Source organism: Triturus cristatus, chromosome 3_1 (genome assembly GCF_964204655.1).
Source record: "Triturus cristatus chromosome 3_1, aTriCri1.1, whole genome shotgun sequence".
NCBI lineage: Eukaryota > Metazoa > Chordata > Amphibia > Caudata > Salamandridae > Triturus > Triturus cristatus.
In genome coordinates this window covers 324,760,893-324,779,090 of record NC_140583.1, presented here as the reverse complement: position 1 = coordinate 324,779,090, position 18,198 = coordinate 324,760,893, and the positions used below count along the sequence as shown (strand labels likewise).

Here is an 18,198-nt window from a genome sequence, read left to right as displayed (position 1 = left end):
CGGCATAGCGGAAACCCCACCTACGGGATTACAAAAGCCCCAACGACAAACAGCCAGGTGCTTGTCAATCAAGACCTGCCTGGAGTCTTGCGCGTCATCTTTTCCCTTTTTTCCCCTATGCTGGTGTTGCTTGTTGAGCGGTATAAGCTTGCTCATAGGTGAGTCCGTCGTGGGGGGGACAGGGTAACGAGCTACAGGAATCGCTCCTGCTGTATCCGGCTTCCAAGGTTAGTGAGTAACCTGTCTGCTCCCTGACACTTGTGGGCTTGCAAGGCCTGACAATAATGACTTTATCTGCAAGCATGTACTACTAATGGAATATGCACACATAATATTTGGGACAAATTCTTATGTCCCTCATGGGCAAACAAACAGGGGGCTGACAGATGCCTGCAGGTATCTTGAGTAGATTTAAAGCAAATGAAGGCATCAAGAGCGTTCGATATCCAATCATGGGAAGATATGGTACCACGTTCAATATTATTGGAGGTTGTGGGTGAAGTTTAGAAAAGAGATAGAACATCTTGATCAGCTGAGAAACAGGACTAATGGCTAGAGCTGGGTAATTGTGTCCACAGCAGTGGCACAATGTAATTAAGTTAAATCATTATTTAGATTGATTGGAACAAACCTTCTGCATCGTAATGAGCGTAGTACAAGAAAAGATAAGTTACAGAAAATATCATTTTAATAAGTGGGTATGTTGATATATTGGTCTAGGTCCACATTTGGACAGGTATCAATAGGAAGTTGACTCTATGTTGATAACATTATCAGTATGGAAATTGAAATTCCCTAAAATTATGACCTCAGATCACTTATAAATAGTGAAAGAAAACATTCACAAAGATGCTCAGAAGCAAGATAAGGGAATGCAGCACTCTGTAGATTGGCAGACGTTTAATAGTGATTTTGGGTGTCACACCCATGGCCACATAAAGCATTTCTGCGCTGTCGATCAGAGGAATCCCGGTCACTTTATGGAAAGCAAAGCTTTGAAAATGCTTGTTAGGGTAGCACCTGCTCTATGTGGTGGTCACACCCAAGGATGGAATAAGAGGCAGAGTCTGCTAACACAAGATTGCTTTTACTATGGTCTTTGAGCCAGGCCTTATTGATAAATGCAAATCTATTTCTTTCTTCTAGGACAAAATCATGTCATTTGATACTATGTTCATCAATTTAGGTAGTGCTAATCACTTTATCTCCAAGCAAGGAGTTGGGAATTGCAGACTGATGCTTAGCAAAGAACAACGTGGTCTCATTACATGAGACCTTTTAAATACTTTAGGTATTATGTCAGACTTACTCAAGATGGAATTCCATTCAAATTCATGTGATTGATAAGTTTTTGCTCTAGCCATTTTGCCTTCTTATTATGTTATTACTAATTTCTTTTAACTTGTGGGATACTGAATAGTTTTGTTTAAATCACAGCATTTCTAATACATTGTGATCCGAATTTGTGTCCCCATGAAAAGTCTTTTCATCGTTTGTTTTGCTGTGTGTGTTGTATAGGTGGTTGCAACTCCTTATTAATTTGTGTCAATTTGGTCATTTTGTTTTTCCGTGCTGATCGCTTGAATATTGGTTTCGGTAGCTATTAGCAGTAATGAGTATTGTATCACAGGAACTTGTTTTGACGACTCTGATACATGTTTTTTGATCTTGCTCTTTAGGTTTCACTTTTGTTGTTTCTGTGATGGGTTTTGGTATTGTGAGTGATTTGGCTTTGTCATGAGACCCGCATCATCATTACAGTTAACTTATTTGCTTTTCAGCTTTTTTTGCTGATGCGGTAGTCATGCAGTGTGGTCATTTACCTCCATGTTTTAGATATATGAACTCCTTTGGTTTCGTTATTTCCTAGGTTTTCTCTAAACAACTAGAAATTCAACGCTAGGCATAAATTGAAATTCACAAGCGTACGGGTTTGGTACAACGTTTTTTGACTGTTAATACCTTCTCCAAAGTTTTCCTTGGCAGTCTTATGTTATTGTTTTAAATTTGTAGGATAAACATTTTTGTATTTGTTTGGTCTTTAAGGTATTTCTTTGCTACTGATTATTCATAGTTGAGAACCTTTTCATTTTTCGTTCCTCCTTTTGTTACTTATTGTTTGTATTGTTTTTATGTTTCACCTCCAATATCCCTGTGCTTTGTCTCTGATACGGTGTTGATACACACACTTTATCTGACACGTTAATGGATGTCCACCATATTATGGCCACAAGGCCTACTGAGTATTTAACTCAGACTGAATTTCCCCTGTCCTCAAAAATCTAAAAATCTAAAAATTGATTGTGTTTTTTTTATTGTTTTTCTGTTTCAAACTGATCTTATTCATAATCACAATAGTATTTTAGAACACAGTTTTTGTAACCCCTTATATTATAGTGGATGTAAAATTATAATTGTAGTTTTTCTAATACATATTTTTTTGTTTCCAGCCCTGATGAATCGTTTTTTATATTCTGCAAAAGACGTATTGGCAACTTCAGTGTCTGTATGATGCGTTATAGTCTATATTAACGTAACCTTGTAATGTACTTACCACTATGAATGTAACCTTACTGAATTGTTGTCTATATTTTCTAATACAATCGCGGAATACAAAAATCATTTTGTTGTACTGTGAATTTGTACGACCACGACTCTTTGTCTTTTTGGCTTAATATATGGGTCAGAAGGATATCTGGCACAGTGGGTAAGAGCACAGACCCTAGACTCGGATTATACAGTGTTGTCCTTGAATATTAAAAGTACTGATAACAGGTAACAGTCAAAGTAAACTAATTCACTTTCCAGCATGGGCATGATGCTACTATAGTTCTATGGCTTCGGACTGGCCTTCACATTCTAGAATCCACCAGGCAGCAAGACAGACCAGCTGTTGAAAATATCTGCCTTCAATGAATGACCTGTTCCCCCTTCAATATGTCACCCACCAAGTGATAAGTAAATACAGAAACAAATGGGGAAAAGAGCTTATCAATCAAATCTTTAAAAAAAGATGAAGATAGTGGAATTCCGATCGATAGCTGTTCTGTTCACCAAGTAACAGTGGGTGCCAGTTTTCCCAGTCCCTATCATCTCCAAAAGAGATTTCAACTTCTCAGTGGATAAGCAGAAATTAACATTTTGACAGCCACCTAGATGGAAAACACTTCCTAGTGGTTATCATGATATCTGATTTTACTCCAAATACCCCAAGTTAGTCTACAGAAGAAATGATGCCTAATCATGAGAAGGTCTGTACACACACACACAGACCTGTTCACAGAAATGAGGAAACATTTAAAAAGTAAGAGACATATTTATGAAATTAGTGGTGCAAGGCAGTGCAGGAAGTCACCTTGCTGTGCTCCCCTGGGTCATGGAATGCCTCCCTTGCGCACAGTAAGGCCAGGCAGCAATTTGCACTGCATTGCCTTACTCCAGATTTCCGAAGCCACGCAAAGCCCGCTTATTAAATCGGACATAGAGGCTTGCGTCACCCATTCACCACTTTTCGTGGTGCATACATGATGCATGCCCCTCATAAATATGACCGCAAGTGTCTACTGAACACCTTAAATTGCAAGCTCCTTTGTGTTTGAAAGGCTAATTGATTTTTGTCATTACATATTGCAGTTGGTAAATTAAAAGGGCACCACTGGGCACCCCAGAGCTGAGCATCACCACATCCTTCCACGTTTCAATTTGCCATGCACAATGCTGAAAAGGGCCACACATCTAGATTCAGACTAACCTTTTCATATTTTTCCTCCCTATCTTATTTCCTGACCCGCCTACTGTCCTGCCCATTACTATAATGATTCCCGAGGCCCACTCAGTTGAAGGAAGTGCAAGTGCATTCTAGCTCAAGCTCTAAGCGTCCTGGACTTTTGAAGCCCTGATTACTTGGGACATTGATTGCCTCAGCTGATCGGCAGACCACGCAGAAACAGTACACTGTGCGCATCCATGAGTTGGATCATCACACAAGGTCACAGAATGATTCCTGTGCAGCTTGCACATCTGGTGCTTTATTGTTTGTGGATGCGCACAGGAGGGTGGAGTAGACCAATGATAATCGTTTTTGTAGTGTCCCTGGCTAACAGCTTGCTGTAAGAATTACATTGCAGATATTTATCTGTAACAATATTTTCCCTTGACAGTATTGTAAGATGCTTTAAAACATCACTGATCAAAGTTTCAGGGGCAGAAAAGCTTCCAACCATAGTGAACCCTGCACCCCATCGGCTTGAGTCCTAACCTGTCTAAGAGGTGCCACGCAGTCCTGCACACTTGGAAGTGTACCTGAAGGTGCTCCTGGTGAAACCAATGCAGCGCTGCATGATGCATCGCAGCTCTTCTGAACCGCCGCTGTATGAGGCATCCTCAACGCAGGACCTTGCTCCGCAGCCCGCAGCGCCTCGAAACCATGGCTGTGCAATGCATCCTCTATATATGACCCAACAATGCTCCGCAACCAGGATTTAAGGTACTTTGTTCACCGGCCTAACTTGCTCCCTGTAACCGGCCCACTCTCAATTTGTAACTTTGCCCTGGTCCTGTGCAACCAGATTACTCCACTTCAAGCCCTATTTTTATCTAAATCTTTACTTTGCATTTCTCCAGTTCTACTAATTGGACTCTTTTCATTATATTTTATTAAAATCTACTCTTTTTTTCGAAACTGGTGTGGGATTTTTATTGTGTGGTGATTTCACTTTACTGCTATTTGTGTTCCTCAAAAATACTTTATGCCAAGCAGGGATCGGGAATGGCCGCGTAGCATGTGAGCTCCGCTGTCCGCCCAGCCCTTAACTATACTGTGTGTCAATCCGTAGCACCCTGATGTGCTCCCGTGCAGCGGATCATAAGCGGTGCCTGTCCAGCCCAGCCCGGCGTGTGGACGATCATTTACAAGGAAGAGGGTGCCTCTCCCAGATTGCGGCCTGTTCGCGGCTCGGCAGCCGGGGGCTGTGGTGGCGACTGTGGCCGACGAGGAGATCCAGGCCGCTCCTCCCCCTTTCGGTGCTGGTGCCGCGGCCCATGCCGTGGCTGTGAACCCCCTCCCTGCAGACGCAGCTTGAAGGACTCTGCCCGCTCCGGTGGGAGTGGCGGTGCGGGGGACCCTACCGGGGGATATCTAAAGCCGCAATTAACCCCGGCTGAATCCTGACTCGGGCGCGCCGGCCGCGGGACTCTAAAATGGAGGCAGTGCGGCCCTAACGGATGCTATATCTTGTTCCGAGCGGTTGGTGGAGCTGCCGGGACCCTGCTAGGGCGCAGACCCCGATGCATGGTGCGCTGGTGGTGACCCTAGATCTACAGCGATGCTGCATATTCTGTACTGCGACTTGGCGCGTCTGAGCTGAGACGCACCAACCGGTGGCGCGCCCCTGGTGCTATCGGCCTGATCTGGGTACACTACTTGTTCCACTCGCCTTGTGGCTGTGGGAAGCACCAGGTGTTGGGGCGCACCGCACTGGACGGCCGAGGGCGACGACAGGTGCCTTAATATTCTACCGTGGACGGTGACTGGACGGAGCGGCATCGTGGGGCCCTGGCATGGTGTGGAGCTACCGGCATCTGCTCACCAAGAGGAAACAACGATCTCACCGCGATGCTTGCTTGGGCGTCCCCCCCTTCACCAAATCCAGCACGAGCCGAGGGGCGCCTGGGGTAAGCCACTGGTGTGTTTCAGCGTTGCCCCGGGGGGCGACTCCTTCCTCCCCTTGCCCGCGGCTGGCGGGCTTGGAACTTGCGGTACCCCTCTTCTGGCCCCCCGTATCGTCTTCCCCATTAGTCCAGGTGGAGGTGGCCTAGGGTACGGTGCCCATTCCACGGGCCCGGTGGGGTTCGGCCCCTGGGACTGTGGAGCATGATTTGACCCGTGAACTGTTCGAGCTATCTGGTAATTGCGGAGTAGAACTTCAAACACGCGGGCCGCTGGTGCATGGCCACCGGTGTTGATCCGGATACACTGGTCAAGGAGCTGCGGGCTTTCTTCGACTGTCCGCCCCCTCCGCTTCTCGCCTGGTGACGGTTCGGATCTGGTGCCATGGTGGACCGTGTCAAGGGATCCGGTGCCAGGGCAGCGAAGTTGGTCCAAACAAACAAACTGGACAGATACACGATATTCAAGGACCCGCAGAGGGTATACCAGCCTGAGGAGGGCGAGCGGGGAGGGCCTGGATCTGGAGAACAGGAGCTCTCCCTTCAAGATGTCAAGGAGGACATATCAGGGGTCGGGACCTCTTTGGACTCAGTGGCTATTGATGTCAACCTTATCTGGGTCGACATGGGGAAACTTAATGAAAAGGTGAAGCAGGTGGAGATCACGACTGCCGGCCTGGTGAGTGACGTGGCGCTGCTGCAAAGGGAGGTTCATGATCTGCGTGATTCCCGGAGCCTCACGGACCTCAAGCTGGATGACTACGAAGGCCGTCTTCGCCGCAACAACCTCCGCATCATAGGAGTTCCGGAGAAATCAGAGGGGCAGACTCCTGATCTGTTTGTCGAGGACCTTATCCTCAACCACCTGCGACCCAAGGGACTCAGTAAATTTTTTGTGATCGAGTGGGCCCACAGGGTCCCGGGCGGCCGACCCAAGCCGGGCGCTCCCCCGCGGCCTATGTTGGCCCGAGTCCTGAACTATCGTGACCGAGATGTGAACCTCCAAAATTCCAGGACCGGCACCCCCCTCCGATATGAAAATGCGGTTATCTCCTTCTTCCTGGACTTCTCGCAAAGGGTACAGAAACAGCGGAGACTATTTTTGTCTGTTAAGCGCGTCCTAAGAGAGAAAGCTCTAAATTACTCGATGCTGTTCCCGGCCCGCCTCCGGGTTGAGGCGGAAGGGAGAGCTTGGTTTTTTGATCGGCCTGAAGACGTAGCTGACTGGATTGAGTACCGTGATGCTAAAAACCCTGCGACGGTGGGAGCCGGAGGCCCTAATGACAACGGACTGACCTGAGGAGGAGCCTCGGCGAGGACAGGTTTTTTGCAGTTTGGGGGGAGGTGGGGGGGGGGGGGATGGGCGGGGGAGGATCCGCGGTGCCTCACCTAAACGGGACTACAGATTCATTAATGGACAGATGTTAATTGTTTAATGGAGGTGCAACAGTGATGTAGCTTAGGGCACAGACACGGAGCTCCCTGCTTTTCCCCTTTGGATTGTTTTTTCCTTCTTTCTTTGATCTTTTTAGGGCAACAGGCACTCTGCAAGTTGTTTATGGGCAGTTCTGAGCCCAGCGGGCAGGGCAGCGGGGTGGGGGGTTGTTGGGTAAGGGCCTTATTTTTTACCTACCTGATGATGGGGTTTTTTGTTAGTTGTTCTCGACGCTATTATGAGGATGCAGTTCCTATTTTCGGAGGGTATCACTGCTATAATCCACACGCTTACCAATGGGGATACAGTGTTCGAATTTTAAGTTGGAATGTGAACAGGTTGGGGGACAAAATCAAGCGTAGTATAGTATTGCAACAGGTTCTGAGGCTGTCACCGGAAATTGTCTTACTTCAGGAAACTCACCTCATTGGCCACACTTGTAAAGCTATGCACAGATGGGGCTATTCTATGATCACCCATGCAGGATTTGCATCTAATTCCAGAGGGGTGGGCATAATGCAAAAGAAATCATTCCCTTTCTCCCCTACCTCCACCCACGTAGATGACCGAGGTAGATACGTGGGTATCACGGGCACCTGGGAAGGGAAAATTATCACCTTTCAGTCTGTCTATGCACCCCCAGGGTTACAGGCCACCACATTCACCGATCTCAGCGCTATACTGTTGACACTGCCGGAAGGGCGCCTTGTGCTCGGGGGGGACTTCAACTCCGTCGGATCAGGTACACTTGACAGATACTCCCCAACGTGCAATCTTTCTCTAACTTCTTGGAGGCGATGGGACTAGTAGATGGTTGGAGGACATATCACCCTGACAAGGTCCAGCACACTTTCCACTCGGGCGCCCACAATAGCCTTTTGCGGCTAGACTACATTGTTGTCCCTGCCCCACAGGTGACGGATATACATGAGATACGGCACTTAGCTAGAGGTATCTCTGACCACTCTCCCCTCTGGGTCCATATTGTCCTAGACAACTCCCCGGCGGGACGCATCGCCCCGATTAACCCCTGGTATCTTAAAAGCCCTAAAATACGGACCGGCTTGATCAAGTCCATTGACAACTATTTTCAGGTTAATGAACACATGGTCGAATCCCCACTGACACTATGGAAAGCCTTCAAGACAGTAGTTTGAGGCGAAGCCCTCTCCCTAATAGCTGGGTCCAAAAAAGACAAGCTCGCGGCTCTCTCTGACGTAGAGCAAGAAATCTATCGCCTGGAGAGTGACCTAGACCCTGATCCCTCGCCGAGGACTCTCCATGCCCTACGACTCCGTCAGGAGGACTACCGAGCCCTGGTCACCGACCGGGCCAAACTACTAGGACAGGATAGGCTTGGGCGGGTGTACAACTGGGGAGACAAGGCGGGGAAGCTAATCGCCTGGTTGGACAAAAAGGAACACGCTAGCCGACTAGTTCCCGAATTAAGAAGATCTGGAGGATCAGCCATAGTGGATCCTCAAGACATAGTTGACCACTTCGCAGCCCATTTCCATAAAGTTTACAGCTCCACCGCGCCATACACCTAAGCGGACTCCTCCGAGCTCTTGCGTGACATTTCTCTGCCGGAATTATCCCACAGCGACCGCGCGTTTATGGATAGCGCCCTTCTTGCGGATGAGATTGCGACCGCAATTAGAGCACTTCACCCTGGCAAGGCACTCGGTCCCAATGGCCTCCCGATCGAACTCTACAAGCTCCGCCCGGACAGATTAGCACCATATTTGAAATCTATGTTTGAGACTAGTCTAGAACAGGGATCGCTTCCCCTTGACCAACGAATCGCAACCATTGTTACGATCCATAAAGAAGGGAAACCTAAGAATGACTGTGCCTCCTATCGGCCTATTTCATTGTTGAACGCTGAGCCCAAAATACTAGCTAAGGTACTCGCCAACAGACTGGTTAAGGTGATAGGGGACCTGGTGCACCCTGACCAATCGGGGTTTATGCCTCGGCGGAACACCTCTCTGAACCTACGTAGACTGCACGGAGTCCTGGGCAGGGCATCGACCTTGCGCGAGGACGCCATCGTGGTCTCCTTAGACGCCACTATGGCCTTTGATACGCTTGAATGGCCTTATCTCTTCGCTGTGCTCACTAAGCTGGGATTTGGACCGAGCTTCTGTCAATGGGTACGACTACTATACAGTTCCCCAATGGCTCAGGTAGTTGTAAACAACAGAAAATCTGAATCCTTTCCACTTAGCTGAGGGACCCGCCAGGGATGTCCCCTCTCCCCTTTACTGTTCGCTCTAGCTCTTGAGCCCCTGGCGGCCTGGATCCTTAGGGATGCAACGATCCGTGGGCTGCGATGGTCGGCTTACTGGGAGGACCGTATATCCCTATACGCGGACGATATATTACTATACCTTGCATCCCCCAAAAGGTCCCTTATCTCTGTATTTGACATCTTGGCCGTCTTCGGTAGATACTTCGGGTTCGGCATTAACTGGCAGAAATCTCTCCTGTACGTCCTGTGTGGGAGGCCCCCTCCGATACCCCGAGGCTGCTCCATACCAATAGTCTCAGAAGGCATTAAATATTTGGGTATTTTCATCTCACTGGACAAGACTCTTCGCTTTACCCAAAACCTTGCTCCCCCAATACAACGGCTAAAACAAGATATTGTAAATTGGAAGTCACTCCCTCTTTCCTTGCTGGGCAAGGCGGCCCTTTTCAAAATGATGTCCCTACCCCGCTTCCTCTATGTTCTTCAAAATTCGATAGACCCAGTACCAAGCTCGTACTTCTAACAGATAGAGGGGCTCTAATGAGACCTTCTCTGGGATGGAAGGACTCGTATTGCTTTACAAAAACTCACCCTCAACTGGTTTGATGGGGGAATTGGATTACCTGATATCAAGAAATACTATTGGGCCTCCCACCTAACGGCAATAAATAACAGCAACTATGGCCGGCCCGATAACCCGAGGTTTAGCATGGACAGACTGCTCCTCCCAAACGGCTCCTTTATCCGGGCCCTCTACTCCAAGCCTAACAGATACCCCCTCACTGGCCCCACCAAACATACTGTCCATATCTGGCATGCGGCGACTGCGTCCCTGGGTTGGACAAATAGACTGACCCTATCCACACCCCTGTGGGACTCCCAGAAACTCGGGGACCTGGGCACCTCGTGGGGCTTTGATAAATGGGACCTAATTGGCATCTCCCGCATCAGAGACCTGTTGGATAAAAATGGCATCAAGTCCTTTGACTCCCTTCAACGACAATATGACATGGCGGAGACAGAGCGTTTTCGCTACCTACAAGTACGCCACGCCTTGCAAACAGCTCTGCCCCGTGACACTTCCCCACCTGACTATTCACCATTAGAAGACAGGCTACTAGATGGTCATCTGCCCGAGAAGGCCATATCCCTAACCTATAGGAAACTCATCAACAATATGGATGACCCTTTGTTGGCCCTACGGGAGAAATGGGTTGAAGATGGTATCGAACTGGACGACGAAACTTGGCAGACTGCAGTCTCCTCCCCCAAAACTGTTGCCATCTCAGCACGCCTCCGTCTTGTGCAGCTAAAAATATTACATAGAGTCTACATCACGGGCACACAACTGATAAACATGGGTCGTCCAACGAATGTGCTTTGCAGATGGGGATGCACTCATCTAGGCACGTTTATGCACATAATATGGCACTGCGACCCAATACAGACTTACTGGTGCAATATTCACAACATTATGAGCCAAACCCTAGAACTCACTGTGAGGCCTGAGGCCCTCAGATGCCTCCTTAATATCTGGGAACCTACTGACCTTAACTCACACGCTGTACAATGGGTCACATTGGGCTGCATGATAGCTAAGAGAAACATTGCTCAACTATGGGAGGCTACGCATGCTCCAAGGGTCGTTGATTGGGAAATAGACCTTGACTGGTGTATGCTGCGGGAAAAGACAGTATATACAGCTAGGGGTTGTCCTCGAAAGTGGTCTAGGATCTGGGCTCCCTGGAACGCATACCGTGGCAACATTTGCACCCCCCCAGGCGACCCCAAAGGTGATAGTTCCCCCTCACCGTAACCTCCAATCATCATTCTATTATGTATGTACACCTTGGTTCTGCTGTGTTCCCTGTAACTGATCTGAGTGTAACTATACCTCTATGTCGAGTATGTTTAATAAAAAGAATTTCCACCCAAAAAAATACTTTATGCCCCAAAGCGTACCCCTTGCTTGGACAGTGTATTTCTTGGGTAAGGGATGGACCCAGTTAGTGTGGGGGAGACAGCTGGGGTTACCCTAATGCCCCAGAGATACAGAGAGATATTTTCCAAAACCCACATGCCTCCTAATACTTCAAAGTATAGGCATTAGGTCACCATGAATGAGCAGAGGGGTGGAGGCTCTGAGTGAAACAGGAGCCAGCATGACTACTGTCACGTCTATTCTGGTGTCCTCAGAGTATTTGATAGCCAATACGTTCCACCAGATTCTAGTAGCAGACAATCATGAGAGCCACTGCCATGTGGCTCTGGTTCCCTTTGATTGGGAGGGGCTCAGGTTCTCTTAGGGCAGCTGTGAGCCCTGCCATAGATCTTTATTAGGAGTTGATATACAGCAGACTATATCAATTGCCTCAAACCCCACTACATGAGAATTAAGGTCACCGTGCTACTGGTGAAATATGATAGAGTGGAGGAGGAAGCTAACTTCTACCTGATCTCCTATCACCTAAAAAAAAGATGGGTCATTAGATGGTGTATATCTCTCTTCCACACTAGACCCTGAAACAGCGGAAGGACTGTTGGTAGTTGCTGGGACAGTTTGCTTTAATGTTTCCCCTCACTCGTGGGCTTACACACTTGTATGCCCATGATATAGACAGCTGGGACAACCTGCATGCTAAAAATAAAATATAGAGGGTGTCAGACAAATTAGGGCCCAACATTAGAGAGGAAGTATCCAAAATGTTGAAACTGGAAGTGATTGAGCACTCCAGTAGTCCCTGGTACAGCCTAGTGGTGCTGGTATGCAAAGCTGCCCCACTGGATGCCATCATAAAACTCAGATTCTATGTGGACTGCAGGGGGGGCAATTCAGTCATTAGGACCAATGAGTACCCCATCCCCAGAGCTGATGAGCTCATAGATTGGTTGTGGCTCATAGATTGGTTGTGGGCTGCCACATTCCTAAGTACTTTTGACCTTACTTCAGGGTACTTGCAGATCAATATAACTGAGTGGGCAAACGAGAGGTCAGCATTATCTATCCTAGTGGCCCACTTTTAAGTTATGGTCTGGACTGAAGAATGCCCCTGCCACCTTCCAGAGGTTGATGAACCAGGCCTTAGCTGAATTAAGACCTTCAGTACTGCTTACTTAGATGACATAACTGTCTGCAGCACCAGGTGGTAGGACCAATTGAGTCACCTACATGTAGTGCTTCAGGCTCTGCAACAGCCAGGCCTGAATATCAAGGCATGTAAATGCCAGACAGGACAATGTACTGCAGTGTACTTGGGACACCTCGTGGGCAGGGATAAAGCGCAGCCCCTCCAAGCCATAATAGAGATTATCCTGGCCGGGGAGCCCCGCAACACCCAACAAGATGTATGGACCTTTCTGGACCTCATTGAATACTTTAGGAGGTTTGTCAAGGGATATGGCAACATTGTTGCTCCCTTAACTGAGATGACTTTCAAGACGCAGCCCAAAAAGGTGATATGGACAAAGGCCTGTCACAAAGCCTTGGACACCCTCACATAAGCTGAATGTACAGCCCTGTACTTAAGGCTCCTGACTATTCCAAGGACTTCATTATAAAACCGAAGGCCTCGGATAATGGGATTGGGTCAGTTTTATCACAGTTGAATGAAGAGGGCCTGGACCAACCTGTAGCTGTCATCATTACCTTTATACACTGAAGAGGAGTGAGAAGTATATGGTAAGAATATATCATCTGCTTCCCTATTTTAATGAGTAATAAACACAAGGAGAGGGGAGACCCAGCTATTTGTGACAGTGTCTGTCTTGCCTGTATCCGGGATAAGTGAGCGTAATATACCCAGGTAAATTGATCCTTGCTTCACAATTTGTCAGACAGTAAAACGTAAATGGGTGGGCTCCATATGTCTGTAAGTGGACTTAAAATGAATTTTCTCCTCCGAATGTTTGACTACAGAGTCCATCCCCCCCTGGTACTCCTATGATGTCTGTTGAAAAAACAAGTCATGTCTAGTCTGTTTTCCTTATAAAATGTATTTTCCTTAGTGCTATTTAAAATTGTAATAATGCTGAGTTCCTAGATGTGGTGAAAACTATTTTATAGGCAAACACGTGGTTATCACAGAAAATTAGCAATCACAAAATTCAGGGTAAAGACCAGGCCTGGACGTTGTTCAAGGAGTTTTGTTGCACGGAACTCCGCAATGTTACAAAAAAACTCAGCGGAGTTCCGCAAGTGGCAGAGTGCAGTGCAAACTTCCGTTTGCGCTGGTCTTCCTGCCGCTCAGGTAGAAATTCTATCGCGAGCAGGGAAAAAATCTGCTGCACTACACAAAGTGGAGTTTTCTGCACTCCAAGAGGTCTGCAGAGTGCGGAGTGCAGAAAACTCCGCAAACTCCGTGAACGGAGTGGAGTTCACCGCCCGGGCCTAGTAAAGACGAGGTCCTGAGGAAAGCCTACTGACCCTTCACAGGCTATATAAAGGCTGAACAATGGCAACCTATCGGATGCCTGGGAACATTAGTTTCTAAAAGCATCACACTGATCTATCTTAGCCTAGCCCTAGATCCCAGAATAATACATTTTTACAAAGGATGTAAAGTCTTTTTTAACACACTAACTCAACCCTGCCTTCACTCACTGCTACCACTCAAATAGCTCCACTTACAAACGTGTCAAGCCCACCCATTCACGTTCAGTGTCTGGGTGAGGGTCCAATGATGAAGCATACCACAGGTGGTACCTGTGGGTGAGGGCTCACACCATCTCGGAAAAAAATTACTGTCTGAGAAATTCTGAAGCAAGCACCGATTACCTAGGTGCATTACGCTCACTTGTCTCGGATACAGGCAAGACAGACATTGTCACAAATAACTGTGTCTCCCCTCTTCTTGTGTTTATTGCATTCATCATTAGGACATTACTTCACAGGGAACAGAGGTGAAGTGCTTTTGAAAGGGAGCCTTTGGTGTAATTTGAGCACTGAACAAGTTGAGAACATAACTGCTTGGGACTCACTTCTGAATTCAGATAGACCACAGGCCCCTCAGATGGATCATGCAAATGAGGAGTGGGAATCCCAAACTGTTGAGGTGGTATATCTCCCTACAGGGAATGAACTTTAGGGTGGAACACTGTCCCTGGGCAGACCTGACCAGGTTGTTCTGCTTTAGTGATGAGTACTCCCAGAAGGTTGAGTAGTTCTCCCCACTTTCAGCTAAGGGGTGGGGGCACATGTTAGACCTGATAGCCTAAGGGTGGTCTTCCCCCAAACTCTTTACCTGTACCCTCCTATTTTTCTGAATACATTGTTGCCTGCCTAAGGACTCTGTCCTTATTACCACTGCTAACCAGTGCTTGTGCTGACTCCCTAAAGATGGCACATTTGGCTTACACCTGATTTGCCTATTTAATTTACTTATACATTCCTTGTAAAATTGTAAACCATATACCCTAAGCCTGTAAATGGAATGCTACTAGTGGGCCTGCAGCACTTAATGTGCCATTCCCTGTTTAATACATATATGTCATCCCTAAGGCAGGTCCTAGACTGCCCATAGGGCAGGGTGCTTTGTAATTAAAAAAGGTTTTACATATCTTGGTAGTGAAAAACTCACAAATTCATTTTTCATTACTGTGACGCCTGCTCTCCAATGGGATAACATTGGGTTACCTAATTACACCTAATAAGTGCTAACTTCTGATTGGGAACAGGTAAAAATACATACTTTGTGTCTAAGAAATTGTAATTTAAAATTCTCTTTAATGGTAAAGTCGGATTTCAAGTAACAGGTTTAAAAAGCGCCACTTTTAGAAATCTAAGTATAAATTAACAAGAGCATGACACAAATGCCCATGTTGATATCAGTATCAAGTGTAGAACTTGTTTATTTCTCCTTCTTACTTTCTCTTTTTGCATGACACATAGAAAGAGGAAATTGCCTCTTAGTGGTTTTTTTGTGCATAGAGGTGTCCCTCCTTGCACAAAATCAATTCTGCTTGTTATGTAGGCACCCTTGCAACATGGAGCAAGGGTGCTTGCGTTGGCAGAAGGCAGCCTCAAGTGCACTAGCGCAGGTAGATAGCTGAGGGGCGCGATATCTTCACACATATGCCACTTGTCACCACTTTCACATTCATGCAGTGCATCAACTTTGCTTGCTGATCTGCTTTATGTGAACTTTTATATGTTCCTTAATTTGTGGAATAGGCTTCAGAAGGAGAGTCTGAAAGGCTATTTATTTTTAAGAGATGAAAATCACTTGTAAATTTGTGGCACTTGAGGGAGATTTATCTTGGTGATAGAAGAATAACTACTATACTGTCTAGTTGTCAATAACTTGTAGCCAGTTCTAAAGCTAACTTGTACAGTTGGCACACTGGTGAATTTTATGGTTTAAATATCACTGTATCCATGGTTCAAGCACCACCTGCAGATATTGACTTTTTTTTTTTTATTCTCTATATTTTACCAAAGCGAGAGAGGAGACTCTGAAAACATCCACTGGCACTGCCTGAGAGGTTTTTACACATTTAGATATGAAACAACATATAAGAAATATGTGACACATTGTATACATGCCAAAAGACCTAAATCAGGCAGAAGCTGGTCGATGTTTGGAGCCAGAAATTGCTTTATTTTAGGTGTCTCGTCCTAAAATGACCTCTGCCTCAATACCAGCCAATAGAAATAAAGATTAATTCCTCCAATTTATTTCTTCTAAATGTTCCACATGATACTGTGACATGGTGTGGCATATGTCATATCCTAGACTTGGGCACCAACCTATTCTCACAACTTCTGAGTTGAAGTAAAAATGAAAGATATTGAAGAAAGTCACAAAGGGCCAAACTGCAGGTCTGGGGGTCCGAGGACCACCAGCCTTGCTGTGGCCTGGTGGTGGCAGTCCACACACCACCGCATCTGCGCTCAAACCGCCCTATTACAATTAGGGTGGACAGACCTCTGCAGCTGCCAGGGAACTGACATTCCCTGCTGTGGCGCAGCAGTCTTGAAGCAGCAATATGTTTGGTGGGACTGCCGCGGTCCCACCAAGCATATTATGAATTTTCTCTCTGCCATGGTTTTTATGGTGGTTCCTCCTCCATGAAAACCATGGCAGAGAGGAAACAAGGGGGGCCCTACAAGGCCCCCAGTTGCCTCAGGGCCATGGGATGCATGCAGGGGGCACAACATGTGCCCCTATGTGTGCAAGCACCCCAGTTCCTGCATGGCATGGACTTTACAGTCCATGTCATGCAGGAACTCTTTTTGGGTGTTTCCATTGCATTGCCATTTTCAGAGGCACTGCTGTGGGACCGCCCAAAAATGCCTGCCAGACATGAGAAATATTCATAATCTGGCGGGCGACCCGACCTTAGGTTTGGTGGTGCAGGAGTGGGCTGCTGGCATGGCGGTCTGCTACCGCATCGCCAAGCTAGTCATCAGGCCCAACGGGAAGCAATGTGGAATATTAGGGTGAGATGAAGGGGTGTAAACAGAAGGTAGGCAATGGAAACTAAAAGAGAGTTGAAAACAGCGGATTAGTCACTGCTAGAGCCTATATGAGACAGAGAGTAGTATTTGTCTTGATGTTATTGTGTCACAACTTTACTTCATGCTGATTGGAGAGTAGAGGAGAAATGAAGAACTAGTTCCTATCGTACTACTGCAGAGTTGGTTTGTGGCACATTATACACAGTAGTCCAAGCAAAGCGCTCCAAAAAGTGCCACGAAAATTTCTTTATGCATGTGATGTCATAGACAATATTCATATGCATCGCTGTAGGTCGCATGGCCGTCCTTTAATATATAACCACACATTCCCATTTAATGTCCTTGCAAGGCACTATATTACCGATAATATTCATGATAATTAAAACAGAAAGACTTACAGCACTAAATGACAATGCCCTTTATTATGTTTGCTCAAAGTTTCACAATTACCTACTTTTGCCCTCTTAAACCTGTCTTGAATTATTTTGACTAGGATTGCCACAAATGACACCATTTACCACAAGGACTTAATTTCACACATATCCACAAATGGTTGATTTAAAAATTGAAATTTACATTTGACAAAAGGGATTGACAAAGAGCACTGTATAAAATGTGCTCGAAATGAATAAGCATCATATCAATCCAGTTATTGCACTGCATGGTGTCGAGAAAACCAAAATGTTTTTTTTTTTATTGACTAGGCTGTCTAATCCATATATAAACATAACAGTTAATATAATTACCATAAGTAACAGAGCCAGGGAAAATAAAAATGGGGATAGACAGAGGGGCAATGGACCGATAAAGGGCAAAATACAAACAATAAAAGAGAGGTAAACAATAAAAGTGAGAGATAGAGAGAGCAAGAGAAGAGAGAGATGCTGCAACTTGAGGTAGAAGGGAGGCAATCAGTCAAGGACCTCCCCTCTATCTCAAGTTGCATTATTACTGCATTCTCGTCTGCCTTACCCAATTTAGAAGTAGCTTTTCCTCAGAGGCTCTGTCCCAGTACTGCAGTTGCTGAGGTAAGGGTTAGTGTTGCTATCAAAGACGGACCAGTCTAATTTGATTCTACACTCCACAGAGCTGAAAGTGAAAGGTCTCTGGCTGAAATGCTATGATATATATATATATAATGTGTGAAGCAGGGAGTGGAAGTAACAATGAGATATGCTCAGCAGAAGCATGTGCCTCGAGGTCAGCATCATGAGTTGAGTCTCATGAGTCAGTGATGATTCCCAACTTGTCACGTGGTTGGGGAGCAGTATGCTTGCTGACCACACCCCACCCTGTGACAAATTGGGAAACTGGGGGACCGTGGCAGCTTTGGAAATAATTTGGCAAACAGCCCAGAGAAGTACAGGGCTGATGCTGTACGTGCTC

At 46.4% G+C, this 18,198-nt stretch overlaps 1 protein-coding gene across 2 annotated transcripts in view; it reads right to left on the bottom strand.

The window, feature by feature from the left end:
* Positions 1–17,913, bottom strand: part of LOC146860194 (sulfotransferase 1B1-like) — a 420,787-nt gene extending 402,874 nt beyond the window's left edge. For both annotated transcript variants that reach the window (XM_085644037.1, XM_085644038.1), the window contains exon 1: positions 17,785–17,913. The gene's annotated coding sequence lies outside the window, so the exon portion shown is untranslated. The remainder of the gene's footprint in view (positions 1–17,784) is intronic.
* Between the last annotated feature and the right edge of the window lie 285 nt (positions 17,914–18,198).